Source organism: Pollachius pollachius (assembly GCF_949987615.1).
Source record: "Pollachius pollachius genome assembly, chromosome: 18".
Taxonomy (NCBI): domain Eukaryota; kingdom Metazoa; phylum Chordata; class Actinopteri; order Gadiformes; family Gadidae; genus Pollachius; species Pollachius pollachius.
The window spans coordinates 20,029,604-20,046,089 of record NC_136951.1 but is presented as its reverse complement, the minus strand read 5'-3'; positions in this window follow the sequence as shown (position 1 = coordinate 20,046,089).

Genomic DNA, 16,486 nt, shown 5'->3' with positions numbered 1-16,486 from the left:
TGCGTTGCTGAGTGGCTAATCAGTTGAAACAACAGCGGCGGTGTTGTTTCACCAGCGCTGGTGTAGCGCTTGGTGCAGTTCATACTTTGGCCTTATGTGCTAATACGATCAACGCGTAGCATCTCAGCGCTACTGACCGAGCTCCGTGGAGAACCCAATGTGTAAATCTGTCATGGGAGATTAACCTCAACCTTTGTAGAAATGGAGGAAAAACTCAAATTCAAGTCCTGTACGGCCCGTCTGCGGGCAGTACGACGACCCCTCAACCCACACTTCAGCTGGCCTGTGTTGTTGTCGCGCCGACCCTTACCCTCCCGTCTCCCTGGCAACAAAACACCTTAGGGATACAGTGTTTAGGGTGGGGGGGTTCGGCGCCTCGTGCCAGCGCCCGGGTCTAAATTATTTTCAATTAGCCAGGTTGACTCTGCATGGCTAATTAAGCCCTCATCCTTGACGAGCCGTCCTCCTCAGCCTCTTACCAGGAGTCTTAAGGGGGGGGCCCAAGCCAGACAGCGTGTAGTCCAGCTGGAATGGGATTAACACCGCGCCAGGGCCCCCCAAGGGGCCACGGCCCACCCCCACACCCCCTCATCCTGAGCCATTGTGTGGGTCTAAAGTGTCGAGTTGGATGGCGGTGGAGCAGGCAGAGAGGATTGAGCTAATCCCCCTCCCGCCTCTCTCCGAGGAGTGCCCCCCAGGGGTCCCCTGGGGGGGGGGGGGACGTCCTGACCACCAACGGACATCGTGTTTGGCCCCTCCCCCACGCCCCACCGCAGGAGATATGAACCGACCGAGGAGATTCTCATGGCGTCATCATTTTTATATGCAAACAAGACATTCGTTAATTCCTCTTAGCGTCTTTTGGACAAATTAGGGTTAATCTGGCTAGTCAAAAGCAGCGCCCAGCTCGGGAGGATTATGATGTCCGGACCGCTTATGTAACGAACCGGTAAACCGTCCCGACGTGGAGCAAAACAAAAGGATTTATTTTAAGGTATTTTAAGGTCTTTTGATGAACTCGTTACATGAATTCTTGGATGTTGAAACCTGCTCGTGCTGCAACAGCGTAGCCTTGTTGCAGCCCAATGAGGACAACGCGGCACACACGGACAGGCACACCTGTGGCCGCAGGTGCAGCCTTTATGCCGGGGCTGTGTGCGTGCACATTGTGTACGGTGAACATTGTGTACAGTACGGTTACACAACATTGGCGTGGTTCCTCTGGGGGCTTTGAGAGACAGGGTTTTGTCAAAGGGGGACTCCCCTTGTTGTGCGTTGTAGCTTTTGACCGCATTTTTTCTCTTGACAATTGTTGTTTTAAAGTAATCCCGCCGAGCGGCGATAAAGACATGTTAATCACGAACGGCTTAGCGGTGGAGGTTGAACTTGGCAGGTTTGCGGGATCCATCTACAAAAGAACTCCGTCAGCTGCCCTTCTTTAGACCTCCGCCCTTTCTAGAGGATTAGGTTCATGGTGGTGTTAGGGGTGTGGGGGGGGGGGGGGGGAATCTGGAAATTGTCAGTTTAGGCATCAACAAAACAGTGCAACGCAAGTTGAAACCAGCCATTCGCTGGGCCCACTGGTATCACAGGTCCCTCTGGTACTGGTACCTCAGGGCCCACTGTTACCTCAGGGCCCACTGGTACCTCAGGGCCCACTGGTACCACAGGTCCCTCTGGTACTGGTACCTCAGGGCCCACTGGTACCTCACGGCCCACTGGTACCTCAGGGCCCACTGGTACCACAGGTCCCTCTGGTACTGGTACCTCAGGGCCCACTGTTACCTCAGGGCCCACTGGTACCTCAGGGCCCACTGGTACCACAGGTCCCTCTGGTACTGGTACCTCAGGGCCCACTGGTACCACAGGTCCCTCTGGTACTGGTACCTCAGGGCCCACTGGTACCTCAGGGCCCACTGGTACCACAGGTCCCTCTGGTACTGGTACCTCAGGGCCCACTGGTACCTCAGGGCCCACTGGTACCACTGGTCCTGCTGGAATACTTCTGTCTTATTGGATCTTACCTATAACAATTCCCATCCCATCCCATTCCCCCACATGCTCTGCATTGCATTAGAGCCAGGGGCATATCTACCTCAAATGATCAAACAATTGATCAATTTCAACTATTTAACTATCTAAGCGACATCAACAACCATTTCTAGACCTATTTATATCTATGATATTTGGATAATGTTTCATGTTGCATCAACAATCATTTCCTTAAACGTGAAACGGTGCAAGTGCTGCATACACCTCTGCCTGGCTGCTTTCTGGCCACTTCCTCTCTTCCCATGGTGCACCTGTGCCCCTTGTGTATGTGTGTGTTTGCGTGGGTGCGTGCGTGCGTGCGTGCATGTGTTTGTGTGCGTGCCTGTGTTTGTGTGCGTGCGTGCTTGTGTTTGTGTGCGTGCGTGCATGCATGCGTGCCTGTGTTTGTGTGCGTGCGTGCGTGCATGCGTGCGTGTGTGCGTGTGTTTGTGTGCGTGCGTGCGTGCGTGCATGCCAGGCAGTATTGCGCCAACACCAACAGGCTGTCTTTCATCGCGGTGTGACAGCAGCGGCCGAGATTAGGGCAGATTGTTGGGAAGAGGATAATCCACCAACATCAGAGGGGAACAGGAGGCCAGCAGGGCAGGAATCCACCCAGAAGAACAACACCACACCCGGCGGAACAACACCCGGCCTCCTCTCTACCCCTGGTTCTGTTCCTCGCTTTCTCTGTCATTTTGTCCCCCTTTCTCTCTCTCCCCCTCTATCTGTTCCTCTCTCTCTCTTTGTACCCCTCTGTCTCTCTACCACGCTACCTTGCTCTCTCTCGCCCCCTCTATCTGGTCCCCTCTGTCTCACTTCCAATGGAGCTCACTCTGCTTCTCGCTCTCTCTCCATATCTCTCTCTCTCTCCCCCCCTTCTCTCTCTCTCTCTCTCTCTCCCCCCCTCCCTCTCTCTCTCTCCCTCTCTCTCTCTCTCTCTCTCTCTCTCTCTCTCTCTCTCTCTCTCCCCCCCCACTCTCTTTCTCTCTGTCCGTCGACCTGCTGCTCTGTCCACAGGGCATAACAGGAAGTGTGGATGAGTTTGAGGTGGAGGTTATAAAGTGCTGGTGAGTGTTTTGGCTCTGGCCTGGGGGAGGGGGTTACCAGAGAGAGGCTGCCATCACCGCCGTTGATTTGATTTATGAGTTTATTATTGGATTTTTTTCCTGTGTGGGAAGGCTGAAACATGATTGGCTGAGTCATATTCAACACGGATTAATAGGTGTGATAAAGGATAAATAGAGCAGGTTAGATAAAATAAACCTGAGTTAAGTAATTTGTTAGACAAAGCTACGAAAAGATTCAACTACAAGATGGAATGCAGAGCAAGCTTAAGCACTAAAAGACAAAGTCTAGAAGACTTATTTGTGGTATAGGGTAAAAAAGGTTACAGTTGACAGTGACGTTTCAGAGTGCTCAATTCAAGAACTAAACTAAGGCAAACAAAATGAATTTCACAAAAAGTCAAGAGGAGGATGATGATGATGAGGAGGAGGAGGAGGAGGAGGAGGAGGAGGGTGGTGGTGGCAGGTGAGCCTGGGTCCATTCCCTGGTGAAGGATGTGGTCGGTTGCATTGTGTGCTCCACAGGTGACTCTTTAAGATAGTTTTTTATGAGCTAACAGGCAACAACTAATAAACTTCAAAGACAAAAGGATTCTCTGCCAAGAAAATGGGACATAACTGAAATGTATTCTTTTGAACTCACACAATAAAAGCCCCCTAAACTCAAAAGACCCCTACATGAATACACTATATTGTCGACTCATTCACCTTATAGAGAGAACTCATTCACATGTGTGTTTAGGTGTGTGAGACCCGAGGCAATTTTCAAAGCTGCATACCTTGCGTCGGTTTCCTTTAACCGCTAACAGCACTCATGGCAACAAGCCGCCTGGGGCCACTTTACACCTGGCGGGGGTACAGTTCAGTCTGTGAATGGGCCTGCTCAGCTCTAGTTAGAACCTAACAGAAGATCCCTATGTTATGTACATGTTTCTCTGGGGGAATGTGATCCAAAAGTAGCAGTAAGGGCAGTACCTAATTACGTACTTAAGGCTGGTTTATGCTACTCCGTAAGGTGCTGTACGTGGACACGGAGAGCCCTCTCTGTTGTCGGAGACCCTTTCTGAGACCCTGTCCGTAGATCTACGTGCGCATCCAATCTTTTTTAACATTCCGTCGACGCAACGGAGACGGACGGAGACGGCAATGGCTGTGATTGGTCCTCTTACAACATCGTTTCCGGAATGACTTTTCCTTGCACCTTGTTTACTTTGCACATTAAGGACACATAAAACACAGAATAAGATTTGAAAAGGTTTGGAAGTTTATTTACAACACTATACATGGTTAGTAGTCAACATATCAGATTGAATTGCATTGCGTATCCGTAATCCTGACGGAGATCTTCGAAGGCTTGAGGGGTCTCCGTGGTTACGGAGTCGGATTACGGAGTCAGAGTAGTATACTTTAGCCTTTAGTCCTACAGATTGCTCTCAGCTCTCACGAGTAACTCTCTTTGGATATAAGTCGACGTAACGTCGACGCAACGCAAATGTGTTGTTTTTGTATTGCAATGTGTTCATCATTCATCCTTGTCAAGTGTAGCTGGCGGCTACGCCCACATAAGGACTGATTTGTAGAATGGGGTTGTTGATGGAGTCGGCCTCAGATGTCTCTAGTGCACTGGAGGTGTTGCCACGTTCTCCTCTCAGCTCTAACCTGTCAGAGCTGTATCTCCTGGAGGGGCTGGCTCTGCTCCCCTGGCCCCAGACGGACCCCGGTGTCAGGCCGACAGAGCAAAACAAGCAACACACCGTTTGATTGATTTGAACGAGAAGGCTTCTGCCTTACTCGAGAAGGCTTCATACCTCCTCTTCTTACTCTCTCTCTCACACACTTCCAATGCATCTGTCTTATTTCATCTATCTTCACCTGCCCTCCTGCCTCTCTGAGTCTCTCTCACTCTCTCTCTCTCTCTCTCTCTCTCTCTCTCTCCCTCCTAGTCTTCGCCATGCCTTCCTGTCTGCTTCTATCTTACTCTTTATCACTTCCCCAGGCTCTCTCCTAATCTGTCTCACTATTGCCAACTCTCTGGATCCCTATCCTCTCTCTCTCTTCTCTCTCTCTCTAAGGTTATGTGCATAACCTTAGAGAGTAGTTATGTATACCACCACTCCTATCCTCCCCCTAAATCTCTCTCTCTCTCTCTCTCTCTCTTTCTCTCTCTCTCTCTCTCTCTCTCTCTAAGGTTATGTGCCGGTGTTCCCGAACAGTGAGCATCAATGTCATTCTGTGTGATCTCTCCGGGGCATTCTTTAAAGACGTTTATGACAGGACAGTAAAGAGTAATGAGGTGTTTCATTTGCCGTGATGAAACCTAACCGCGCGCCGGACGGCTGCTCTGAATCCTTCTCCAGAATTTAATGGCACAGGTTTCACCAGCCTCGACACTCAGACACCCTCAGACTCAGCGAGGGGAAAATAAGAGTCGGAAAAATATGTAATCATTTTCATCCTAACGGATTTGGGTTCACCAGAGGATGTTGGAGATGAGCTCTCGCTATAGTCTCAAATTGATGGTTCCCAGTGCTATTGGAAAAAAAGAATCCCTTTTTTGATGGCTCTTTGGGAAAAATAAAAGATCTCTTCGGAGACTGGCGACACTTTCTCAGTTGTGAATGAAATATCGACGTCTGAATGGCGTGACTGCCATCATACGTGACTTGGGCACAAGAGGAAGAGAGGCGCTTTCCGTAATTCGGATATTACCGTCGTCGAACACATACAAGTAAGCATGGTGCTGCTTGGCATCTGGTGTCTCCGCTACCGCGATTTGCTGAGCTTGGGATGAAAAAAAGCCGCTAATTGTCCACCTAGGAGGCTTTTAATGGCGCCGGCTTGATGGAGTCACTCGCTCTCGCTGCCATTTGCCTTCCATCACTAATGTCTGTCAATTACACTTGATTTAGCGTGTGTCTAAGGGAGGGCGAATGGGAGGCATCAATTTGCGAGCGGCTGATTGCTCCGGGGAGGCTATATCATTCATTAGCATACCGGGACGTCCTTCACTTATCCCTCCCTCGCCACGCGGCAGAGAAGTGAGTCATCCCGGCTCATCACTCTCCTCTCACCTCCTTCTGGGCTCCTGGCGTGCAGGAGAGGTGATCGCTGTTGTGTGGTTGTTGTATTGAATTGTGTGGTGAGATTTATGAATGGCTGGCGATTGAATGTTGTGAATTGTGTAAGAGATTGGACACGTTTTTGTATCCAACTGTTTTAACGTCAGACACTTGTCATGTCTAATGGGGTTGTGTTGTGTGAAAGGGGAGCCTGATTTAGAGCAGGTGGAGGTAATTATATATTAATTGGGCCACACCCACATTGTTTTGTTTGTCACATCAAGCTTGACTGTGGATAGAGAGTGAGGAGAAGCACAATGAAGGTATATAGTACCCTGAAATGTTTTGTTTATTTATTGCCCCCCCCCCCTACCCAGTAAAGCTATATTGGTTGTCTTGAGATGTATTTTAAAGGATAACCAGGTCTCCTTTGACACCAGATAAAGGTAGGTCATCAACCATAAAACTAGTTTTACTTTTGCTTTTATTTGATGCCTCTGTGAAGTGACGTCGGCGTTTCAGACGCCCCCGGCTAGAATATGGGCCATGTACATTCAATGATGTCATATGTTCCGAACACTTGCCACCGGGGGAGATTCCCATGCAAAATCCGTGGAGCAATTGAAGGTATACAGACCGGAAAAAAGCCGCAATTATAAAGCCACAATTGCTGCTACATTAGCTCATCTTGCTAACAGCTGTTTTTTTTCCAAACCACCGCTCCACAGCAGAATGCATTTATTTATTGCTACCAATTGCTCCCCAGACACAATTGCTCACACAACACAGTGTGAGTCTTTGTGACAAGAGGCAGTGGGAGAATGGAGCAGTGTGGGATGGGAAATGTAGTCTTAATTACCTTCATCAAAAAACCTTCCAACTCCTCTCCTCCTCTTGCTGTGTTCATACTGATGAAGAGCTTGCTCGTAAAGAGTGATGAAGGTTTAGCGTGTGCCTTCTCTTCTCCCTCCAGCCTTTCTCTTCTCAGGGTTACGTTACAAAGCAACATTCTGAGCGCGACGCACGGAGGACATTTTAACACCCAGACGCTGTGACCCCGTGGGTTTCAGGGCTATGCAGAGCTACGTGAGGTAGCATTATCGCCGCCCATAAATCCACACTGATAATATTGTGCTAATGGCTCTGAGAAAAGGACTGGGACAATAAATAAAAAAAAGAGTAATTACGTTGTAAATTGGGAGAGGGGAAAAAAAAGCCTAAAAGGGTTTTTAGTGAACACGCGGCCGTTTGGTCTTTCATCACCGACCAGAGGTGATGAAGCTTCCTGCCTCTTGTGAGGGATCACGCCCTCGCTGTGTGTGTGCATCAGCTAAGAGCTTCTCCTCTCTTGATAAAACACAGCCATGTTTTCACTCACGAAGCGGCTATATGTTGTTTTCCCTCTTTGCGCGTGTGTGTGTGTGTGTGTGTGTGTGTGTGTGTGTGTGTGTCTCACGCACAGCTGTGGCGAATCACCATGGCAGAATATGCGGCTATAGAATTCCCCCGAATGCCACAACGCGCCGCACACTAGAGTTGATACTGAGCGAGCGCTGAATGGAGCCTGATCCACGGCCGTTCTTCTGGAGGCATGCAGCCCTGATTGGGCCATTGAACGTTTCAAGAGAGAGCGGGATGTTTCATGGAAGTCCCAGCTGTGTTATGAATTAGTGACGTTTTCCGGGGGAGGGCGGCGCTGCAGCGCTTGCCGCCTCAGAGGGCCCGATGTGGAGGAGTTCCGCACACACGACCGGGCAGAGCAGAACAGTGACGTGGGACTCAGGGAGGGCGATGGAACCCCGCCGTCATTTGGGATTTCCAGCCCGGGGTTGGAGAGGACAGCTGGACTCTTCAACGTTGTGATGCAGTTTCTTCTCCCTCTATCTGTCTCTCTGTGTCCCGCTGTCCCTGTGTGTCTCTCTGTCTCTCTCTCTGTCTATCTGTCCCTCTCTCCTCTCTCTTTCTGTCTCTGTCTCTCTCTATCTATATATATGTATCGTCTCTCTCTCTGTCTCTGTGTGTCTACCCTTCTCTCTGTATGTCTCTCTCTGTCTCCCTGTCTCTCTGCGGTGTGTCACCGTGTCGGTCTCTCTGTCTCCCTGTCTCTCTGCGGTGTGTACCTCTGTCACCGTGTCTGTCTCTCTGTCTCCCTGTCTCTCTGTTTCCCTGTCTCTCTGCGGTGTGTCACCGTGTCGGTCTCTCTGTCTCCCTGTCTCTCTGCGCTGTGTCACCGTGTCTGTCTCTCTGTCTCCCTGTCTCTCTGCGCTGTGTCACCGTGTCTGTCTCTCTGTCACCCTGTCTCTCTGTCTCCCTGTCTCTCTGCAGTGTGTGTCCCTCTGTCACCGTGTCGGTCTCTCTGTCTCCCTGTCTCTCTGTCTCCCCGTCTCTGTCTCCCTGTCTCTCTGCGGTGTGTCACCGTGTCTGTCTCTCTGTCTCCCTGTCTCTCTGCGCTGTGTCACCGTGTCTTTCTCTCTGTCTCCCTGTCTCTCTGCGGTGTGTCACCGTGTCTGTCTCTCTGTCTCCCTGTCTCTCTGCGGTGTGTCACTGTGTCTGTCTCTCTGTCTCCCTGTCTCTCTGCGTGGTGTCACCGTGTCGGTCTCTCTGTCTCCCTGTCTCTCTGTCTCCCTGTATCTCTGTGTTGTGTCACCGTGTCTGTCTCTCTGTCTCCCTGTCTCTCTGCGGTGTGTCACGGTGTCGGTCTCTCTGTCTCCCTGTCTCTCTGCGCGGTGTCACCGTGTCGGTCTCTCTGTCTCCCTGTCTCTCTGTCTCCCTGTATCTCTGTGCTGTGTCACTGTGTCTGTCTCTCTGTCTCCCTGTCTCTCTGCAGTCTGTGTCCCTCTGTCACCGTGTGGGTCTCTCTGTCTCCCTGTCTCTCTGTCTCCCTGTCTCTCCTCTCCTCCTCTTATTTTACCTCAGCGTATTCTTGGAAGCGACGGCCAGCCGTATTAAACCCGACTCCTTCGCCAGCGGAAATGCGAGCGGCGGCGTTCACTGCGCCGTGTTTCACAAGCGTGTAAATATTTAATGGGAGACGGGGGGGGGGGGGGGGGGGGGGGGCAGTGTCATCGCGACTGCACTGTCAGCCGTATATATAGAGGCACCCCCCTCCCCCCACCCCCCAGGGATGACACTGACAGAGACCTCACACATCTCCACCCCCCCTCCATCACGATGTCGCCTCTCCATCATCCCCCCCGTCCCCCCTCCAGCCTGACGGGATATTTTATTGAACAAGGTGGAGGATTCATAGACTCGGGGCTGACCCCCCCACCCACGCCCAAACACACACACACCTGCCGTTGGTGTGTGTGTGTGTGTGTGTGTGCGTGCGTGCGTGTGTCTACGTACGTGGGTGTGTGTTTTTTTTTGTGTGCTAGTGAGTGACGTGTGTGTGGGGTTTGTTAGTCTTGGTGTGTGTCTGTGTGTGGGAGGGATGTGCGTGTGAGTGTGTGCGTGTCTTCACGTGTGTGCATGTGTCTGTGTGTGTGTGCGTGTGTGTTTGTTGTCTTGAGTGTGGTTTTCTATTGTGCGTTGGTCTGTGTGCGTGGGAGTGATGATACACATTTTTTCTTTCATCCATCCAAACCAAACTTTTCCATTCATAGACTCCACCCGCCTCCCCCCCCACCCCTCCGTCTCCACCCGTCTCCACCCGTCTCCAAACCCCCCCCCCCCCCCCGAGTTCCCGCTCCACCCTGAGTAGGGTCCTCTGTTTACGAGAGCCGGCCGGTGAAACTCCATCTGACGCAGTGCGTGTTTGCACGGGGCCCAAACAAACCATCACGTCCCGATTTAAATAAATAAAAACAAGAAGAAGAACACATCAAGCATTCAATATCTATTTAGCCTTGGTCAAGACGCAGAAGACATTTATCCCCAAGCTCAGGGGGAAGACCACCTCCCACTCCACCCCCCCTCCACACACACACACGCACGCACGCACGCACGCACGCACGCACGCACGCACGCACGCACGCACGCACGCACGCACGCACGCACGCACGCACGCACGCACGCACGCACACACACACACACACACACACACACACACACGCACACACACACACACACACAATAACACACACACAAACACACACACACGCACACACATACACACACACACACACACAATAACACACACACACAGGCACACACATACACACGCACACACACACACACACACACACACAATAACACACACACACACACAATAACACACACAATAACACACACACACTCACAATAACACACACACACACACACACACAATAACACACACACACACACACAAAATAACACACACACAATAACACACACACAAACACACACAATAACACACACACAATAACACACACACACAATAACACACACACACACACACACACACACACAACACAACATACCCACACCCGTTTTTATTGGGCTGGCATTTACATTTCAGCAGAGGAGTTAATGCTCTGGGAGTCTTCTAGGGGGTCCCATTGCGTTGATCGAGGGCGAGTGGGGGGGTGCATGGGGTGGGTGGTCAGAGGGGTGGGGGTGGAGGGGATTTTGGGGGGCAGAGGGGGGCTCCTTGAAGGACCCTAAGAACTCTCCCAGGGTTATAGAGTAGGGAGTAACGAGCATGGCCTACCTTTGTCTCGGACCCGGCCCTCAACTTAAGCCCCCCCCGCCTTGGCTCCTTCACCCCCACCCGAAGTCACAAGTGTCCTTTTCTTTTTGCATTTACATATGCATACGATTTCACAGGCAGCCCACAGGTCAGGGATTAGCCCCCCCCCCCCCCCCGGTTTGGTGCTCACTCCATCACTCCCATTGGACGAGCCGGCCAGCGTCGATGTTTCATTAACTGGTTTTGGGTGTTGAACTGGAACGACCTGCTGGGTCCCCCTCCCCTCGTAGAAGGCCTCCCCGTGTCCAGTTGTGAGCTCCGTGTTTTGTTTTGGCTTTTTTTTTTGGAGGGGCCGAAAACATGTCCGATTTTTCCGAAGCCTTCATTGAACCGGCGTTGAACTGAAAGGACCTGGGACGCCCTCCACCCCCCCTCCCCCCTGTTGTTCAGTTGTAACCTATCGTTGTTTATTATGATTTGGGGGGGGCGCTGCGGGCCAAAAACATGTCAGATTTTTCCAAAGTTCGGATTGAACTGGAGCTGAACTGCGATGGGGAAATGCTGGCAATCTCGATCTAGCTCAGCGATGACTAATAGGGTTGATGGCCAAATATTATTCCAGCTAGTACAGTATTGAGAGTGCATGCGTGCTGGTGGGGGAGGGGGGTGGATCGTTACGACACTTCTTGATGACTAGGTCTTTTTAACGTTAAGCAATCAGTGTGCATCCTTATTTTTTTGTTGGTAAAAAAAGGAAATGTACTCCACCGCCGTACCCCCCAACACACCACACGTAATCATGTGTCACGGCCGGACACTCAGAGTGTGAATCAGTGCTGTGGTCAAGGTAAACTTCCACCGCTTACTGTAAACTGTTTCCGGAACCGTCTCCCACCACACGTAATAACGAAACCGACGCACCTGTGGGAAAGGGATCCCCCCGTCAGCGATGTATACATGAGCAACTCTCTCTCTCTCTCTCTCTCTCCCTCTCTCTCTCTCTGTCTCTCTCTCTCTCTCTCCCCCCCCCCTCTCTCTCTCTCTCTCTCTCTCCCTCTCGCTCTGTAACTCCCTTCAGCAGATGTTCCGCCGCCACCTGTTTCCCCCTCCCCTCTCAGGGTGCAATGTGGTTGCACTTTGTTCACTTATTTATCCAGTAATTCCAGAACTCTTGACTGTATTCAGAAAAAAACACTTTGATGTTGTGTGTGGGTTGAAGACCCCTCGCCAGTTTATCCAAGCTCTGACGCACACACACACACACACACACGCACACACACACACACACGCGCGCACATGATGGAGGTTGGCGGGGTTGTCCTGCATGACCTCTTTTTTTAAACAGGAGGTTGAACTCTGACCCTTTTGAGCAGTAATGAAACGGAGGGGAAACGTCCCATTTCCCGTCGGTCGGGCTGGGGCAGCCATTATGGATCGGGGGGGCTGGGCGAGCGTTCGTCGATGAGCTCCAGAATGGGTTTTTAATGAAAGCGCCACTCTGCGTCGGGGAGGGCCTTTGAGCCGGAGGAGAACCCTAACAGGTGTCAGCACTCGACCGGACCCGGGGAGGATGTGATTCTTACGGACCGTCGCCCTCTCTCTGCCCCCCGACTGAATCTGTGACATCATCCGGTGTGCGTGCAAGCACTGTGTTGTTTCCTGTGTGTCTGTATGGGGTTACGTCTCTGTGTGTTATTTTTGATTTAGATATTTTGTTCTCTATGTTCCTGCCCACATTGTTAAGTGTCCTTGAGTCTGAAAGGCGCTATATAAATCAAATGTATTATTAGTATGACTATTATGTGTGTGTGTGTGTGTGTGTGTGTGTGTGTGTGTGTTTGTACTTGCATGTGTGTGTTCTTTCCTCATCCTCACCGTTTTGAGGCAGAGTTACCACCAACAGCAAATGTCCCGACAGCGTTCCTCATTGCCTGCGGACTCCGCTAGGTCGGACACTTTCACAGGGACGCAGGGAATCTGTTTAGTTTTTTTCACGCGCCATAAAATGCGATATCCCTCGCAACAGCGCCAGAGTTTCCGACGAAGGAAAAAGGTTGGACTGATCGTCAGGCTTCAGTGGGTTGAATGATTGCCTAAACAGATGGGGACGCAAGTCCTCTCAGAAACACATCCACACCCTCCGACGGAGAGCTGTGTCATCCTGCCATCCCTTCCCTCTTCCTGCTTTCCGGCTCTGAGTATACTGACGTGAGTCGTGTCACACTGGCTGTTGCTTATCTCATCTCCGTTCATATCGGATCACCCCCCCACCCCAAACCTCCCCCGCAGACCTAATAAACGTTATCAGAACCAGTCATCCTTTACCAGATGTTTCACAGTTTCCTTTTACACGTCTTTCCTCAGTGTGTCTCATATAGGGGAGTTTTGTGGTCTGTTAATCAGACGTATATAATCTAACCCCACACCACTCCGGTGCACACACACACACACATACACAAACACACGTGCACACACACACACACACACACACACATACACACACAGACACACACACACACACACACACAAACACACACACACAAACGCACACAGACACACACACACACATACGCACACACACAAACGCACACACACACAAACACACACACACACACACACACTCTTGGAAACTCACACACACACACTTCTGCGTGCACATCGCTAGCCAAGCTCATATGGGTGGTTGCTAGCTGTGGCTGAATTTGCATGCCATTGGGCATAACCCTTTCACGTAACATAAATTCACCCTGTCATACTAAGGGAACGGCCGCTTCTAGCTCCTGTTCACCCTCTGTGTGCCTTCCCGGTTCTCCGTCACTCCACACACCCTCACTTCCCACAACGGGAATGGGAAGGGGGGGAAGTTGGTTTTATCTGCTGAGACGAACAGAATCGTGACCTCCTGTCGCCCGTGGGAGGGGGGGAAATCAGGGAGGGGGGGGCGGGGTCAGGAAACAGGAAACAGGAAGTGGATAGGCTGCAGGATCCCTGTAGCCGAAGGGAAGGGATGGCCGGTCCTACCTTGAACCCTGTGTGTCAGCCGTCGCCCGCTGTCATTAGTTACACGTCACAGGCGGCCTTGGGAACAGCGGGGTCACATGGGGATAGGAGTGTGTGTGTGTGTGTGTGTGTGTGTGTGTGTGTGTGTGTGTGATAGAGGAAGCGTCCAATGGGAAGACCTTGTGAAGAGGGCTACCGTACTGTATTTCCCCCCTGGGAACAACAAACAGTACATTCTGTACATTTAATGATCTCTTTTAAAAAGGGGGCATTTGCCTCTGACTAGTCTATATAAAACGACAAAACAAACACTTTTTACGTCCATTAAATGTCCGTGTGTACATACACACACAGACACACACACACACGCCCGTACAACACACGCCCAACATTCAAAAAAACATTAGCGTTCTCTCTCCAGTCCCAGGCACTTTGTCCCCCTCCCCTGACTCCCCGACCCGCCCGACGCCGGGCGCCCATCTGCCCCCGGTCCTCAGGGGTAACGGCGGGGGGGTCTCAGATACCTCCTCTATTTTTAGCAGCAGGTGCTGAAAGCGTCTGGAAGCCCCGCTGTCAGTGCGCCGTCTCCCCGGCCGTCGCCAGCGCCGTGTCACCGTTTATTAAGTCGTCATTACTCAGCCAAACTCAGGCCCCACCCCCTCGCCGTCCAACGCAGGGGGTCACAAATAGACCCGCCAGGGGATTGGCTCCGCTGTTGCTGCCGTGCTGCCCTAAAGGCCAAGGCCCGAATCCCCCCCCCCCCTCCCGGCAAAACACAAACACATGCACGCACGCTCGCACGCACACACACCCGCAACTACACACACACACACACACACACCTACACACACACACACTCCTCACCACGGCCTCAGCACAGAGGTGCAGGATCGATGCGATGGCTGCCCTTAGCAACAGGAGACAGCGGCGGATGGCGCTGGAGGGGACTGATGTTTTTTGGGTGGGGTCGGAGCTGGGTGGGGTGGGTTGAAAGGGGTGGAGGGTCAGTGGGACGGTGGAGACAGATGGAGGGGGACAGAGGGCCAGGAGGGCCTTTCAGATGTCTCTCCGCACGTCGTGTTTTTGTGTTGTTGTGCGTAAACAGCGAAAAAGCCTGTTTGGACTAAAGAGGTGACGATGGGATGGGAGGGGTCACGGCTGGGTGGGGGGCGGGCTGATGCGACTCATAAAGGTGTGTGTGTGTGTGTGTGTGTGTGTGTGTGTGTGTGTGTGCGTGTGTGTGCGTTCGCATGCAGAGGACACACTCTTTAATGCCGTTCTTGTCCTTAAATTAAAAGTTGAATAACATGTACATTTTTATGTAGACTACCGTTGATATTTGTGCTGGTCCCAGCTTTTAATAAGCAGAAGAAAAAATACAAAAGTAACATTTCAACAGTTCATCACTTTTGTGAATGTTTGAATGGATGATGATTTATAAATGTTCTATGTGGGCTGAATAGCCGATTTACTGTACAACTATATGTAAAATACAAGAACAAAGTCTTTCAAAGAGAAACAGCAGTATTTAAAGTGTTGACAGATTAGTGTACCCCTGGTGTTTGACACCAGCACGCCATTCACCCACACGCTCTCCACACACACATTCACACACTCTCCACACACACATTCACACACTCTCCACACACACATTCACACTGTAACAATACCCGCACCCCATTTACCGTCTCCCCTCGGCCTAATTCACAGGTTGTTTTCTCTCCTGTCCTGGGGAGTGTGAGGGGTGTGTGAGAGACGACACATCAGCACTCCTGTTTATCAAAGCTTTTATCACCTCCTCACTGCCCCCCCCTCACGCTCTTGAAGGAAGCAGGAGGTGCCTGAACACACACACACACACACACCACACACACACACACACACACACACACACACATGCGCACACACAAACACACACACACACACACACGCACATAAACACACACACATAAACACAGACACACACACACAACACAGAACCTCACACAAGCAGACACACAAATGCAATATGAAGACACACACACACACCCACACACACAAACATATTAAGACACATGTATGCACATATACAGAGACACAAAGATATGCAGAAACACACACACACACACACAGATACACAAATGTAGACATCCCCCCCCCCTTTACCCAAACACATTCTCATACTCCTGCCACACACACCTGCGGGGCCCTGCAGGGGTCAGGAGGGGGGGCCAGAATGTTCCGGACCTGCCTGATGTGAACGACTTTAGCAGAGACAGGATCTGTCTGAGACTCCCCCCCACCGCAGTGTTTCATCAGCATATGTCAAAAACAGCCAATAGCCCCGCATAGCTCACTGGAATCTCATTAAGTCACCACATGAAATGGAGGCAAAGGTTAAAGCATAAAATATACACTGAGAAATTGTCGAGAATGTTCTCAGTCGTTTCCTGGCCGTGTTTCTCCTTTTCTTTTCCATTTTTCTACCTTGTGTAATTTGTGCCGGTGAAATGTGCCCCTTTAATTCCTGCTGTGTCATTCACTCATTGCCTGAACTCACAAATGAGTGATTTTTCCTGTTCCTCTCGACAGATCCGAGCTCAGTTATTATTATGTTGACAGTTTACACCACTGGAGCGCCGTGCCGAGAGTGTTCCAGCGTTGGAGCCGAGTCTGTTAATGTGTGAAACACAGCTCTGAACAGACCAATTGCGCTGAGAGACAGAGGGAGGGAGGGA